We start from the raw sequence: 17,978 nt of genomic DNA on the forward strand, positions 1-17,978 counted from the left end.
AATGAGAGGAGACCTTAGCCCAGCAATGGGAAATTAACAGATTGTCAATGTTGTTTGTATGTAGGTCTAATCTTAAAACTAATAATCCAATTCTAAGCTTTTTTTTCACTTATATAAAGCTACATCATTCGTGTTAGGAGTACCCATTATATATATATCATATCATTTTCTTAATTCATAAATTGCAACCGATGCTGAGGGTGGGTTGCTAGCAAAAACATATAAAATTGTATACTCAAATCAAATCAGATGTATTTAATCAAGTAAACGGCGTTTTTGAGTCGTCAATATTTAAACACTGGTAACGTTTCGGAAGGCGAAAGATTTATACGTTTTGAAGGGAAACCAGAGTTCTTTCATTTCAACATATTTCAACGAAATTCTGCCACATGTGTATTCCACCAACCCGCATTGGTGCAGCGTGGTGGAATATGCTCCATACCTTTTCCTCAACGGGAGAGGAGGCCTTAGCCCAGCAGTGGGAAATTTACAGGCTGATTATGTTTATGTTTATGTAACGTTTCGGAAAGCAGCCGCCAGCGAGAAGAAACGACAAGAAACTCGCATAGTTGCTCATTTCAAATAAACAGATTTACAATGCTGTTAGTCACAATTAGTGTTCAATCAGTCCTGTGATGGAACCCGAACCTAAATCCAAGCATTTTTTTCTAAAAAGTATTTTAATGTATAATAAGATTTATTAATTACGTTAGTCTTAATAAACGTTTTAAAATTTTTAAATGGTAAATTAATTATATTTTCAGGTATCTTATTATATATGCGTATACCATTGTCCAAAAGAGTACCGTACTGTATGCAAACGGGAAGTTTATTCTTATTTCTTGTATTATTAGCATGTATATCAGTTTTTATGGAATATTTTTTGTATATTCTTCTGTATAAACATTATATTATCATAAATATAATGTGAAGCAGCCGTTAATACACTTATTTCTTTAAATTTTTCACGTAATGATCGTAATGAATAATGATGTCCTAGATCTAATATTGCTCTTTTCTGCAGAATAAATACTATTTCAATATCTGCTGCATTACCCCATAACGACATACTATATTACATAAGACCATGAAAATTATCAAAATAGACCAGTCTACCAGTACTTGACCATATACCATTTCTAAAAATCTCCGTGTTCTGTATCTAACATTAATGTCAACTCTTTTTTTTTTTACTCAAACTTATATGATTTCAGATCTTAATATTGAAGCCATATTTTTTTCTTACAATTTGTTTCTTGGACGATTCAGGGCTTCAAGTAATTAAACGTATATTGTCGCAGACGGACGCCAAACAGTATCCGATCCTGTTCAAACAAGCGGGCTTCGCACGGGAATAGAACCCACGCTTTGTTTCCGACCAAGTTTGTTTCGTATTTGTTAGCTCTCGTATCCAAAGACTTGTTTATTGTTTACAATAATGGGCTTTTGTTCTTTCACTGTTTCTTCTGAATCGCCCGTTGTTTTAACATATTTTGCTCAGGTGTTGCTTTATGTTTTTGTTTTTGTCCTCGATGAATAGATTTAATGAAAAGAAATACGAAATTTACAAAAGTTTCCGTTTCTTTACAATCCGCTTTTAAATCAAAACGTTATGAGTTGACCGCCATAACGATTCAACAGCTAATAATGTTAGAATATACACGTAGATAAGGCAAAAGGCGGATAATTTTGTACAAATACTACTATATAGTTTATGTCCGCTACTTCGCTCGAGATGGGTCATAATCTATACTCCTGCCAACGTAAATGCAAAACCTCACAACGATCGGTTAAATTAAGAGTGCAAGCGTAACCATCGAGCAAACTTACTTTCCGTTCATATTAGGATTGTCGTCAAACCGAAAACCATATCAAAGCAAACATGACAAAACAAACACTTGTTCCGAGATCAATAGATAGATTCCCGTAATCCTTTGACCGCCTCCACCGACATCGTAAACCGAATGATCCTGTAAGACTCAATTACGGCTAACCCTGATTTACCCACGACCGATCCAATTTGTAAACGGTACCCGATCGGAGAAAACTATCCACATACATTTACAATTAAAATTCAATCTTATCGTCTTTTTGCTTAGGTTCAAATTCCGACTTTCGTCCAAACGTCACCTTCCAAGTCGATATTGCTTAGTCATGCGAGTGATGACCACACAACAAAATTACGGAACACGAAAATCGAGCCTTATCGAGTGGTATTGCAGTGGTATTTGCTTTGGGAAATTAAGATGCGATCTCAACCCCAATTATAGGCCACAAACTATTTTATCTAACGCCCGTGTGACAACGCTAATCTTATTACGATCTATTGGAATTGAATACGTGGCAAGGAACTTGAAACGTCGGTTGTCGAAATTTGAGAAGAACAACAGTTAGACGGGGATTCCTGGTCGTTTTGTATTTTGACGTGACGTTTTAATTGTATCGTATGCAAATATAATAATTGATATGTTTACCTTTTACTTCAATTATTAGTTATTTTAAATAATATGTAAATTCAACTCGAACTGTTTGGGCAAACTGGGAACTGTTATAATTTTACAAAGTGTTTGGACATGTATCGCCCCTTTTAATTTTATCGATTATAGTTTTTAATTGAAAATTTAACAATACCAATATTGAGGACAATCTTTTTTATTATTATTAAAATAAACAAGATTTAAGCAATATAAATTAAATTTCAGTTCAAGTTCTCACATGTCTACGATATGCCAAAATCACTAAAAGCCGCAGTATTTTGTATCGGAATAGATAGGTGCGTGATTTTGATTTAACCAATTTACGGGTTAATCCGGCCCGGGAAGCGATCCGACGCCTTTCAGATCACCCTATACGGATAAAGACAAATTAACTTGTGGATTCCGCATCGTAAACGCAGATGTATTACGTGGTTGTGTTGTTTTCGCTTTTCCTGCTCTTGATTTAAGTAATTAAATTAAATTTATTAAATTACTTATTCTGAGGCCCTGGATTCAAATTACGGGCCATTCAGGTAGGCGGACAGGCTAATGATGATGATGAACCGTAATGATGAGTGGTCACCCTCGCCCGTAGACCTTAGCTCTGTAAAGAATATTAACCATCCAATTCATTGCCAATGCGGCACCAACCTTACTATTAACTAAGATTTTATGTTCCTTGTACCTGTTGTAGTTACACTGGCTCACTCATCGTTCAAACCGGAACACGGTTATAATAAGTATTGCTATGTTGAGGTACAATATATGATATATGATAAATGAGTGCTATCTGCCCAAGTGGCCTTGCGCAAAGTCCTCTTGTGTAATATCTAACGACAAATTTTCAGTCCGTTGTCAAGATATTGGCAGAATTTATTCCCCTGTGACACGAAAAACTCGTAAAGTTACCGTTGGTCCTTAGCTCAAGTTTAATTCAATCATATTGATATAACCTATATACGAATAACATTACTTTTATGTAGTGTCGCGACGCCATCTTATGACGAGTCACAATATAATGTGTAATAAAAAACCCGTCTCCATGAAAAAATACGTAATATGTGCCAACTTTACGATATCGGTCGAACGGTATCGAAATCAATCATCTTCAAAAAAACCTTTTTTTTTAACACATAAGATGTAGATTAGGAATAAAATCCAATTTGTTAATTGAAAGTATATATTATGTTCTTAAGAATGTAACATTCGAATTATTTAAAAACTTGTCAAAAAAAAATAATCAATCCAAAACACTAACGTCTTCGTTCATTTTGTAATTGGAACAATAAAATCACTGAATTTCCGATTATCCGAATGAAAATACTTCCATTGTCTCACTAGACAACCTAAAAGTGATTACATAACTACTCATGTAAGAGGTATTGTTTATACCCCGTCTATGGGATGGCTTAATCTCATAGACACGACAACAAATATTAAGTGGCCGATATGTAAACATTGTAGCTAAGTTTGTTCAGGGTGTTTGACTACTGGACATCGGACGTTGTAAACATAGCGGCTCGTCCGTAAGATAGGGATTATGGTTAATGATCAAAATGTAGAGACTGTACACAATTCGACATTACATACAGAGTAATCTTAAGCAATCTTGTTGTTATTGATATTTGTTATGCGTTAAATACTTGTTTAATATTATATATTAAATAGAAAATTATTGCTGAATCATTTGCCTGACTATAATGTATAATGTTCGTTGCGCGTTAAATTCCGGATCTACCAGTACGATTTGATAAATCTTTTTGCATTATATAGCTTATACATTGATAATGATCGTATAGACCGGACAAAATATGAAAAAAAAAACGTAATGTATATAGCAAATGTCATAAACTATAACAGTCGGTAGTTTATATTTAGACTATCAATGAGTTTAATACTTATAAAATGAGTAAAGTAACTCGAATGATGATTTTTAATGTGTACGTGTGTAAGAACAGATACATTTTTATAAAGCAAATTCATAGATTATTTATATACAGTGTCACACTACAGAAAAACTAAAACAAACGATCCAACTTTAATATCTTGGTGTGCGTAACAGCTACGCTTGAGACTCGCCAAAAATCTTAGTGGACAACAGTTGGCAACTATTTTTTTTAAACACATTCATATAAAAACGCATTATTCTAATAAGGTAATGTATATTATAATAAAACTACGCTGTATTAAATAGCAACTATTCAAGACAGTCAAATACCATTTCAATTCGTAAAGAATAAATTGTCACGGTTCTCACGCTTTCTAATCGGGCCGCGTTGAAGAGATTTATGAGTAGATCACACAAAAAGTCGCCCTTTTATCCCTTTACTTTAGGGAGAATCCCTTGAGCTAGTGGACTGTATTACCAGTATCGATGGCAAATTGGGGTCGCCAATTCTTATGAAGCTTAAGGAGGGACTTTGAGACGCTTGTAAAAAGGGGCTTTTTATTGGATCTGTGGATCTTGATTTCATGAAATCTATCACTACAATATATTTGGTATTCTATTCTATTTATTTTATTATGGGTTTTTTCTTATACATTTATGATATTTCGTTTGTAAATAAATTATGAGAATGTTTTAATGTTTCCTACTTAATTATATAGATTTAATAATTATAATTTTATTTTATTTATACCAACGTATACCCGCATTTAATTGCATCATAAATAGCGAATAAAATAACGTAAGTTTCAAATTAAAACTTCACCAATGAAATTTCACAGGTGGTTTCGTTGAGCAATTAACGATCCCGCAATCCGGCGGTTTAATTCCGAACAAACGTCCGTAAACGAAAAACAGCCGCGCACCCACCGAAAGGGAATGTGATGAAAAAGGCCCCGATGTCCACATACACTTGAGGAGTAGCAATGAAATTACAAGCGGCGGTCGCGGCCGGTGCGCGTAATATCATTCCACGCGAGTCTTGAAAACGAAATTAAATTTTGCATGAAATGAAACAAAATACAAAGAAAGTGGGTGAACAAAGGCAGAGTGGCGCCCGACGTGGGGCAGCGGTTAGTTAGCTGCCGAGCTGGACTTATCGCGGCACGCGCTCCGTGTGTAATTCGTTTCTAATCACATTACCTTTTGTATTCAACGCTTTTGGACGGCAGCGCTTCACTAGTAATTTAAGATAAAATTTTATTAAAACCTCATCATACACGACGTATATTGCTTTTTCCTCTAACTTAACTTAACAAAAAAATATATAAATAGATTTATTTAAACTATAATGCACATTTATTTAAGTGGAGTTCTAAAATCTAAAGATACGAAATATTATATAATAAAAAATCTGAATTTATGTTTTTAGTCCCGATGCATTATATAAAGATTAGATAAAAATAATTCACTATCAAGTGGTTTTTGTATTAATTAACGCGGCATCATTAATGCAACGAACGTACTCATCGGACAATTGTAATTAGTAGATTCCAGAAACTGAGAACCTCCGCTGAGCGAAAGCCCGTACCATATTAATATTATCACATATCCGGCCGACCAGAGCTCACTGGGAGAATTTTTAATGGCACGCTTTAATTATTTTGGCTGGCGAGGGCCGGTACCACTAAGTTCCATTCACATTAGAGATTTCATTTTTGCTCACGGAGGCGCCTGACTACTGAATTATTAACCGGAGTGCCGAAAACTGAAAATTGCCGAGATCTGTGTGTGCCGGCACATATTTATAACTGGTTTGGTGAGGGATTCCGAAAGCGTTTGTACATTATGAAGGGACCTAATTAACCGACCGACGTGGAGCCTCATAAATTATGAATGACTGACGAAGTAGTTCCTGTTACACTGATAGAACACGAAAAAACCAATAAAAATTGGTTTTTACCTCCAATTTTCTAATCCTTAAGTATTTTCGAAGCGTTTCCAAACAAATCCGAAAAACTATATCCAAATTGTGCTTCACAATATATCAAATTACTAATATATGAATGTAGTATCAAGTTCCTTTTTCGGTCATTTAGTTCTTTTATTCAAAGTAACAAAAAATAATTAAACACATGTGAATAATGGCTTCATTAGTGAACCGATCCAGCCATGTTGGATAAATCATTTGGTATAAAAATAAATTCACATATACGTAAGTAAACGTTCTTCAAAAACCAGATGTAAAGGTTATGTCACCTTTACATACATACATATGTATCAATTATAAAAATTATATTCACAATGTATCTCTTGTTTTTTCTAAACGTATGAAAATTTAAATTTTATATCTGCTCATAAAAGTACTTCTCCGACAATTTTATCGAAGTCCTCATTATACCGTTTAATTCTACTCTCAATTCGGAAACAGTGCTGTGGCGCTCAATGAATATGTATGATACGGATCCTAGTTTTGTTAAAATATTCTCTATTTCTATTGAAAACGTTGAGGTAAAACGAATAATTCAACTGTATATCTATTTAAAATGTTTAGTTCGTGAAATTTAGTACGTGAAACGATTGCGCAATCAATAACTAAACAATTAATCTACCACTTAACATTGAAACGTCGTATCGTTTTATTCCGGTGTGAAGCTAGTGAGCCAGTGTAAATATACGTGAACTTTAAAGAAATCGTCGTAGGGAAATATTTACGAGTCAGATGAAATTCTTCGAGATGTGTTTCCTATAAGTATTAACTCCAAACCTTTTTCTTGTGATTTGTTACTTCATATTTTTAATATTCATAATGTTACTGATCAAGAAATATTAAAAGACAAACAGTTGTTAATGAATGAGTAGGTACTTAAGATAAAAATCAATTACCGTCGCATAGCTGCCTCAGAGGTGTGATTAACATATTTTTGCGATACCCCATGTTATTTCAAAGGCTCTGAGTTTCAAAAATACGGCGTCGACACATGCTCTCATTAACTTTGGATCATATAAGGAGCTACAGTGAATACTAATGGAGCCAAAGATTTAAAATGTAGACGTGACACTTTACAACTACTAATTCGTTCCGGCGGTTCGCTTTCGAAATTAAAGAGTTATTTTGTCATTGCTACTAAAATTTATTAATTTTATTCTAACTTAATTACTCTTTTTAAATGCCTACGGTTTCGTTACTAATTCTAAGGCTGCAGGATCTGGGTCCTGGATTCCAATTATTTAAATCTCAGTAGCAGTCCGAAAATAAGTAATTGATTTTATTACACTCCCGTGCCTCGGATAGCACTTTAATCCGTTGCCCTGGCGTATCACTGGCCGACCTCTGCCTGGTTTATCGGAATAAATAAGGACCTGTGGATGCCCTTGGAGCTTATAGCCAAAATCTGATCAAGTGAACATTATTGATGTTACACATACATTTTGTAGCATTTCGTTTGACACAGTAAAACTACATTCAGTTTACAATAAATGCCCATTAATAAGGTCAATGAAAACTTTATACTGCTTTCTCGGTTTTTAACAAATGGTTTTCTATTACCATCCTCATTTCTCACTTAATTAATTATATAAATACAAAAGTGTTATAATTTAATTACCAAGTATCTAATTGGTAATATGTGCCGTTTCTACGTCATTATTCTATCACATGGATTTAAAGCTAAGGGTGGTGGCGAGGGGATGCGATGGTGTTAATTATACGATTTTCTTTGAAATAAGTTAATAAATATTGGATAAGGTTCACCCTCTACTGGCCCTTTAACGAACCCGCTCGTACATAACTTTGGTGCTTTTTAGTCGATCTCTAAATGTACGGAAAATTTGAATTCTGGTTAAAATTTATGCAACAAATGTCAAAACGTCTCTAGGTATTTTCTTGTTGATCAATTTCATGATAAAGAACTTTGTCACACTACAAATGGTCAGATTTGTTTATGTATTTATAAATATAAACTGATAACTGATTCTGTTTAACAAAGTCATCTGAGAAGATACTCTAATTTTTTAAACAAAACAACGTCATAACTAGTGAAGTTAAAAACGATGACCATATATAAAAAAACTCTGTATCGAGACAAAAACAAATTCCAAATTCAAACACAAAACACCCTCTGGTCCTCATCGACCCCCAGTTCTATTAAGGTGAAAATTAAGATGTTGATTGCAACTCCGCTCCTGGACGATTGATCGGAATTATTTACCTGCTATCCCCTCACGAATTCGTAAACTTGAACTTCTCAAGGAATACAATAAATAATTATTAATTACTGTATCTACTTGATCGTCTTCTTTGTTAATAAAGACGTTTAGTATGCGAGCATCTGTCTTTGTCTTTATTTTAATTATTCAACGTAGATATTACTTTTTTCGGAACTCCTTTGTTTTATAATGAAACTATCATATTATTGATAATAGTAATATTTTCAAATGAATTCCCTTTATTCAATATAAAAGTATTACAGTTACTATTTGGATGTCAAATTAAAAACAACCACCGGTTCGGAAAATAAAATACCCATGAGAGATAAAAAATTGGGTTTTTGTCAATTTGTGATTATTTACATCTATTTAATATCAAAAGTATATTAGTTTTTCATATATTATTTAGATTATCGATAGCTTATTATTATTTGAAGTACTAATTAAAATTAAACGTCGATTTATAAAATAGAAAAAAACTTACTTAATTTAACAATATAATCTAACAAATATCAAGAATAAATAACTTTTACATTTAGAGATACGATTAAAACGAACGGAAACATGCAAAAATAATCAAACAAGTACACTGTATTACCAAACCCATCTGCATCGCAAATCCTGATAGACGCCACACCCGTCCGACCTGATGCCATGACTGACACGGACGGGTTATTAGCCCTTATCTCCATCTTGTCATTCCCGTTTTACGATCATTCATTGTTTTGCGAGCTCATCATACAGAGGGGGCGGATTCGAATCGACATTTCGTGTAAGAGCTTGTAAAAACTCCATACGCCGTTACAAAGTTACCGCGTACGATCTAACTGTGCTGTCGTGTAAATTTCGCCTTTATTTGTTTGTATGAAGGTTCAAAATAATATAAATAGGTGCACAATTTTATTGCAGAAAAATAGAAGTATGGGTTAGGCGCTTGAATTATTTAGATGGTAATCGTGCGTCCGTATTCTGATCGTTTGTCTCATCGGAATCAGAAAGTATCTCGTTTTTTGTCTCTCGATCATCGGTGCGATGTGAGTGAGATAGAGCTAGTTGCATTTTGTGTGTCGTTTTGGGTAATATTAAAACAGTGTGATACTTGGGGTTGAAGTTCAAATGGTTGTTTTTTATATTGCTCGTGTATTGTTAGGAGTATACTTGGTATTTCTTTTTCAACGATTCATCGGCACACTAAGAAATCGAAATGAGTAGCGAATTATTTGCAGAGCAACCCTCGAGGGTCGTTGTTTTATTATTATCGCTTGCAAAAAATTTACTCGATAGAATTGACTTTTTCATTTCTTTAAACGATTATTGCCTCGATACTGTTAACTGTAGATGTCTGAAACAAATCGTATTATCACTCTACGTCACTACAGACATGTAGATAGTTTCTAACTGGCTTTCTAATTGTTACATAATAGAAGATAAGCTATACGTAATCTAGATGTAACATTAGAATTGGGTACACTCAAAGCGTCAGATAATTTGTAGGATAATCGGTCGAAAAATTACGGCCGCCTTAAGTAATGTACTGACATTGTGCATCTAAAACAGTAACAATTGAGTTTTGAAGACCCCACTTAGTGAGGTCTTAAAAGCATACAATTCTATGCGAAATGTAAAATTTTCTCATTACATACTTTATCACTATCCTGCAGAGCGGGAAATATCTCAAAAAAACAAGCAACAAATTATAACATTTCTTTCATAGGTGTCCGTCGATTTGCAAGACATTTTTCCGAGCTCCGCTGGCCAGCCGGGGCCGCTCCGTAAATTAAAATGTGAATAATTAACACCGCCACCCCCTCCCCCCATGGACCCCCATTCTACCCCCCCACCCAAATGTATTAGTTTTAAGCTCTCACTTCGCGCGAATGAGATTTAGTAGCTCGCTTCGAACTAGTTGACGTATAGAGATTAACCAATGATTTTATGGGATTGCGAAATTTAGATCAGATTTATATGTAGCCCTTTTCTCAAAAAGGAGAGAAGGACTTATCCAGCAGTGGTACTCAGACTTTACTTAATGTAGTATGTATTAAAATTATGGTAATCAATATTTCTCTTGTTTCCTCTTTTATTGGCTGTACATTCAATACTATTTAAATATTTCATTTGTTTAATCCCTAAAATAATAAAAAATAAAATTCATATTAATAAACAAAATCTTATTCATCAACAGCTACCAATACTACGTAGGTGTATTCAAATGTTTCTAATTAATGAAGCCTCTGGGTAAAAACCCATGCACGGTGATGTAATATTATTCGTAAGTACGAATAAAAGCGAAAACACCCGAAGTAGAATATAATATTGATCACCATTGCAGGATTGTCGATTTAAACAGAAAAACTGGGGCTTCCCACATCGAGATACAATTAATTATTAATTGGGCGATACGAAGATGTTTAACTGCTAGATAGGCGCTTGGTTATGTTATTTATTATATATATAAAAAAAAATTGAGTGAGGAAAATTACTATTTTTAGTTTCGCTTTGATAGTTGTTGGAAACGATGTTCCTATAGTTTGTGATTTAAACCGTTAGAGTGATACTGTTACAATTGGATGACACAATATCTTTTTTAATAAAGGTTAAAAAAAATTAGTGAAAACACAAGCTTGCTTGCTTGTTTATAGGATAAACATTTTTGTTTTTATTATGGAATTACGAAAATTATAAATACCAATATTATCAAAATTTGCTCAAAATTAGTTTAGTTTCAACTACAACTACAAGTATAATAATAATAACATAATAAATAAATATTGGACAACATCACATACATTACTCTGATCCCAATGTAAGTAGCTAAAGTACTTGTGTTATGGAAAATCCCCAGACCCAAGACAACATAGAAAACGAATGAAGTTTTTCTACATCGACTCGGCCGGGAATCAAACCCGTGACCTCGGAATGGCGTACCCATGAAAACCGGTGTACACACTACACGACCACGAAGGTTGTCAAGTATAGCTTTTGAATATTTACAAACTTATTCTCGTATAAAAAACATTGTAAATTAATTTTGATTGACATTTCCGCGGATCTTATATCCGTGTTGGGGCTGGAAAAATATGTTGTTCCCGACAGAAGTCGTAAAGTCGGCCCCGCTGAAGTCAATTTGCAAGCAGATATTTTATTCGGATACGCTCGATTTGACTTCGTTTTGTGTTATCACTGGCCATGTATTACTCGCGTTACGAAATATTACCTTGTCTTTATTATATATTAAGGTGAACCTGTTCAGCGCTGAATCAGAACCGCGTCTGCTTGAAGCGGATCGCTGTATTGTCATTGAACGTGTAATTTTCAATTTCATCGTATTTTAACCTTGTCCATACTATAGCTAAAAAATGCTCAGAATTTTTAGCAATTAGACATTCTTTATACAAATTTGTAGTATATATACTTGTGCGAATGTATGTAGATCCACTATCCAAGGAACCAGGTCTTGTTGAATTTCAGCAAAAAACCTTGACAAATCGTACAAAGTTTCGGCTTTTTGTAGATTTCATGTCTACAATTATTGTTAACAACGTTTAGTATTATAAAAACAAGTTTCGTGTTCCGACGTTATTAGACCTCTATTAAGATTATCGCAGATTATACATTTCTTATCTCGAATCAGAGGCGTTAACACGCTGGTTATTTAATTTACTGTATATGTTAAATCGTAAATAAATCGTTTAATTTTATTACACGGTTCACGAGATTGAATGAGTAAAACGAAATAAAAAGGTTTACGTTCGATATTCATCGCTGCCTCCAAATAAAATATACCTTAAAATATCTGTATAATTATTCATTTTTTATTAAAACCCAATGTCAGAATATTATCGCCACTTCACAATTCATAACGTTTGATTGCATACCGTACATCATCCCGCTTTTATTGGCGTTAGAAAAAAAACCGACCAATCGCCGCGACCGACCATTGTCCCGTTCAAATAATCGTAAATTTCGAACGGACAAAATATAATAAATTGCCGATGAGATCTGCGCTAACACTTCAGCAAAAAAACACTAATAATCCAGAAAAATTTACCTGAACCTTATTATAACGTGTTAAGGGATATAATTGCGTGTAGAATAAGTAGACCACACGCAAAACGCTAACATTCAGTCTATATTTGCACTGTGTACCCTTTGTTGTCGGCTTTTTTTCGGTTGTTTCCGCGTAGAGGCTGATAGAACACGTTTTCAAATCATTAAACAGTTTCGACCGCGGACGCGGTTGGCGGGAAAAAGGAAAGGCTTAAAAAGAGACCAGAAAAATCGCTGCCGAACGGACCGAGGTGATCGTTGTAGCGCCACGATAATACCGTACTGTGATTGTGAATTCTTGATATGCAACATTTATTTTTAACAATTTAGAATGATCAGCATTATAAGTAACAGTATCTAAAACGGGATATTTACCATGTTTTTTATTTTTATTTGGTGGAGCTCGATATTTCGACATTATCTACGAATGTCTTGTTCACGAGTCTCGTGAACAAGACATACATACTGTTAGTAATAAAAATAACCATGTTAATTTAAAATCTTATCAGCATTATTGTACCGAGATTACCCAGTGGTTTGAACGCGTGCATCCTAACCGATGATTGTGGATCAAACCTAGACAAGCACCACTGAATTTTCATGTGCTTAAGTATATACATAATTCAAGGAAACATAACATCGTGAGGATAGTTACATGTGTCTAATTTCAATAATTTTTTGCCACATTTTTATCCACCAATCCGCATTGGAGTGTGGTTGAATATGTTCCACACCAGAGAGAGGATAGTCCATAGCCAGTTGTGGGACAGTTAAAGCTGTTAGTTTACTTTTTTCACAGTATTCTTGTTTATAAACTATTAATTGCAAGAAATATGGTTAACTAGCTTATATTACATAATAAAATATATAGTAAATATAAGTGATATATGAAAATAAAGATACTGATCTTTTTTTATCGAATTAGGTACATATTTAAAATGTGGCTTATAATCCTCACTTTTTATTTCTAATAATTTCTAAGAATGTTTATGATATTATATTCTTAAGTATAAAACGATTTAAGTCATAGCACAAAGATTTTCAGACCTAGATAATATTAAAGAAAAGTATCAAAACTCGTCAAATGGTATACAGTGCGCCAATTGCTTACCGTGCATCAGCTATCGACACTTCACACACGTGCTGTTCGCAGTTTAAACCCTACCGACATGAAACGTCAAATCAGATTAACTGTAACAACCACATGCCAACCAATTTAAATTTATAGTTGTCATGTATTTCATTTGAGAAAAAGATTAACATTTTTACCGGTTTTTCTCGATGGAAATTACATTCCGAATAGTAGCTTGACATGTTACATGACGATTCAAAAGTGCGTATAAAAGTCTACCTGAATATTTTGACTTTTAATCAGCTCCATCGTTACCATTTTGATTTTATGCTCGGAGTCGAATCAAGAAAAAACGATAAGCAGGTCACGTAAACTTAACGCAAGTAGCGCAGTTCGAGCGAGCCAAGCGCGAAACGTGAACATACATAAATTGCCAGTTCCACAACGCAAAACTTGCGCACCATTAATTCTTAGCCCACCACCTACTGCATTTTTTCCATCGTTTTTCATAACCCAAAATGAATTTTCTATATGCAAAGCAGCCTGGACAAAAGGATCTATTTGGATCCGAATCATATAAAATATTGGGGTATTTTTTAACGTTTTATCGGTCTGCGGGATTTCGGTTCCATTAAACTTTTTTTCGAATTTTATGTTACGGAAGATATTGTTCTTCTTGTTCGGATGTTTAATGGGGGATGTATTGGCGTTGTTTTGTCTCCCCTCTGTAAGTTATAGATGAAAATGCTAATTGGACACGACTTGGTACGGATGAAATGAGATGTAACCGATAGCCTCTGGATTGATCCAGTCGAATTTAATTTAACTTGGACCTACATCGACGATATCTTCTACGTTGCTAAATATTCATCGTATTACTTAAGCTTGATAATAAATACTGATGCACATTTTATTGTTGTTATATAGTTATTTCTGTATATCTGTGTCATATTTAAGATTAAAGGCTAATTTTAAATGCCACCAAAGATTATCGATATAATAAGAAGCGCCTTTTTATTCGTGGAAAGTAGAAGCTTTGTATGCCCAAGCAATCAATCAACAGCAGACGTAGAACGTCAAGGAATTCAATAAAGCACTTCGGATGCATCAAACGATCGCGGATCGCGACAATCAATTTTCATTTGCCGCAAACGGAAAAAAAAGATCCACGACCGACCATTTTTAATCGTCGAAGAACAGGAAAGAAGAAGAAAGCGTTACAGTCAGCCGCAGACAAATCGAGGATAATTAATGACGTACGCTTTTTTCACTCCGATACCGATAGAAATAAAGGGACGAAACAAAACAGGCGCGGGTGTCGAACGAAAGAAGAATTTATCATCTAGACGGCAGCGACAGTCGGTACGACCGCCAATGTCCATTTGGATAATGCCCAACGCGATTAAAAATATAAAAATACCCCACCCCACCACCCCGGGGAGACGGGGGGATCTGACGGAGGACACCGCACTGAGGACACAAAAGGATTATAAATGAGAAGGAATTTTAGATAATATTTGTACGCTGGATGTGGATTGTAATGCTGGCAGAGATCGGCCGGCGCGGGCAGCCCCCTGCGCCCCTCGTGGCTCGCCTTCCGCGATCCGCGCCTAATGAGTGTTTGTATCAATTTGTTAGTATTGTATTTGAATATTTTTGTGCGTTCGTTACGATTTTAATCCCCTGTGGTCGAGCCGGTCTGGATCGATGCTTTTTGTTTTAATATTTCACGGTTCGGTGGTATATTATTTTTAATTTTAATTCCGGCCTCGTTTGATCACGGCGCCGGCAGTTTGTGTTGATTAAAGGCGTCGTACGGTTTTTCGCCGATATCTGGACCGCAGGCGTTTTTTGCCTTTTTAGTCTTTCGTTTGGCAATAACCTGATAAACACAGAAGTATAAATACGAAATGGAATCGAATAAAAGAAATGCTCTCGCCACATTTTCTTTATGCAAACATTGAAACAATTGTTCGATATTAACGCTTAGCTTTGCTTTTAGGTTCGGCAATCATATTAGGACAATATAGAATTACGTGCCCCATATATATCTTTAGTAACTTTCTGTTTACGGATATTGCGCGTTTTTGTTTTACAATCAAGTGCTTGAAATAATGAACTAATCTTTGAAGATGCTTTAATATTTTTCTTATTAAGCACCATTAATGTAAACGCGGTGTCTAATTCAGATCCTTATTATGTCTGTAAAGAGACCAAAAATATTATTTTATATAACGAAAAAGCGAATAAAAATCTTAATTAAATAAAAATGTTTGAATTAATTTATTACCAGACCGTGCGTGAAACCGTACCATGTGTGGCTGCGATAGCGTAAGAGGAGCTCCTGATAAGCGTGGAAAAATAGAATTCATCGTCATAATTAATACATTAAAATAATTATTATTTTTTGGGTTTTTTTTTTTAAAACACATCGCCTGAATCCGAATGAGCGCGAGAAAAGAATAACAGCGGCGTGACACCGCGCCCGGGACGTGTTTTCAATTCATTATCTCGAAAACAAAAATTTCATTAGCCCCGAGATTTCCTTTTTAAATTTAATTATTCATATTTAAATTAAACAAAATATAATAGAGGTCCGCGCGGCTGAGTAAAAAAGCGGCTTTATCGTATCATATTTTATTAACCGAATTTATAAATTCTCCTCCGATTCCGCGGAGGGCGGGGGGGGGGTATGGGTCGCCGCCGAAATATTTATGAATGCAGAGCAGAAAAATCCACAATAATATTTCAGGGTGGACGTCCGACGGTCTTTACTTACCCTCTCTGATCTATTTAAAAAAGAGGCCCGGAAGGACAAAGGGCTACGGCTCGTAAAAAAACTGGACACGTATAGAGGTTGGCCTCCCGCCGGCCGGCTTTGTCTGCTTCTTATTTTTTACCGGATCGGAACCTTTTCCGCGTTTTCATCGGTTTTTGTTCCGGAGACACCGGGCCCCTATTTGTACGGCGTTTGTTCTAATGTGAGGTCGTTTGTAATTCTATTTTTTCGGTTAAAAGTAGTGACCCTACCCTTTGGTATGCAAAAATGTCGTGATTTACGTTTTCAGACGGGCCGACGGTTTTTCTTCGATGTCGGTCCTTTATACGCTCCGCGGTGTAACTGATTGCATTGTCTTTGTTAATCTTTTTTTTTATGTTCTTAAGCAAATGTTTCTTTGGGTACTTTAAATGTATGTATACATTAGAAGTCAAAATAAATAAGTAATATAAAAACGAATGCTAATATATTAACAGTTTTCTGAATTATAGTATATTTAGTAACCGTGTTGAGATTAATTGTTTATTTAATAATGCTTTATCGTGACTAAGTTATAATAGTATAAAAATATTAATTTGATTGTTTCATTCGTGTTTAATTTAATTATGAAATGTCTGCATTTAACTTGTACAATATTCTATAACGTAAAACGCTCGATTACCTTAAACCGCGCCATAAAAAAGTAAAAACAAAATGGCTGCCGCAATCACATTATCGCGGCGACCTAAGGGCGAGACCGCGGATACTTCCCGCGTATTTATCACCGGGTGTAATGAATGAATCCCGGTTTTTTTTTCGATAATGGCCAGCGTTAAGACCACCTGGTTACGACTTATGTGAGGTTTTATAAATTAAAATTTTATAAAATTAATGTTTAGATATTTAATTAATATTATTATTGTGTAGAGTATTCAGATATTTGATTTAAAATACAGTTCGTTGATGTTTCTCTGTACAACTAATTAAAAAACAATTTATCTTTATTTTCTTTAATATTTATCTTTCCTTTTTTGTTGTGTTTTTTTGTAGATTAAGTAGTACTTATAATTAAGTAGTAGTATTCAGTTGGTAGTGTATATTATTATTTTCGTCTTAATAATGTATTTTTTAAACTTTGTTATAATTGTGCCGTGTCCTAAATAAACATTTATTTCTTTTAAGAGATATTTTTTTCGACTTCTTAAACAAAATCAATCAATCAAACCAACTGTCTGTCTATTTGTTTTGTCATTAAGAATATATGTTGTTATTAATAATTAGCACCCGTGCGAAGTGTATATATAAAAATATATTATATGTAAACAATTTGTATCCAAAGATATACGATCCGGCATCCTTGGGCAGAAGTGTGCAATCTCTATTTTGACACTTTCTTAAGCCGATGGGTTGTTCCTCAAGACCGGCTGATGAGTAATAGCATTAAGGCCATCTTTGTTAACAAACTCGGATCAGTATTTAAAAAATATTTTGATACGATTGTGAAATAATCTGAGACGACTCATTGGT

The 17,978-nt window shown here is 34.5% G+C and overlaps 1 protein-coding gene across 1 annotated transcript in view; it reads left to right on the forward strand.

Moving 5' to 3' along the window:
* LOC113395557 (nuclear pore complex protein Nup88) overlaps window positions 1-17,978 on the forward strand; it is a 99,756-nt gene that overhangs the window by 69,397 nt on the left and 12,381 nt on the right. The gene's annotated exons all lie outside the window — the stretch shown is intronic.

The sequence above is a fragment of the Vanessa tameamea genome, chromosome 21 (assembly GCF_037043105.1).
Source record: "Vanessa tameamea isolate UH-Manoa-2023 chromosome 21, ilVanTame1 primary haplotype, whole genome shotgun sequence".
NCBI lineage: Eukaryota > Metazoa > Arthropoda > Insecta > Lepidoptera > Nymphalidae > Vanessa > Vanessa tameamea.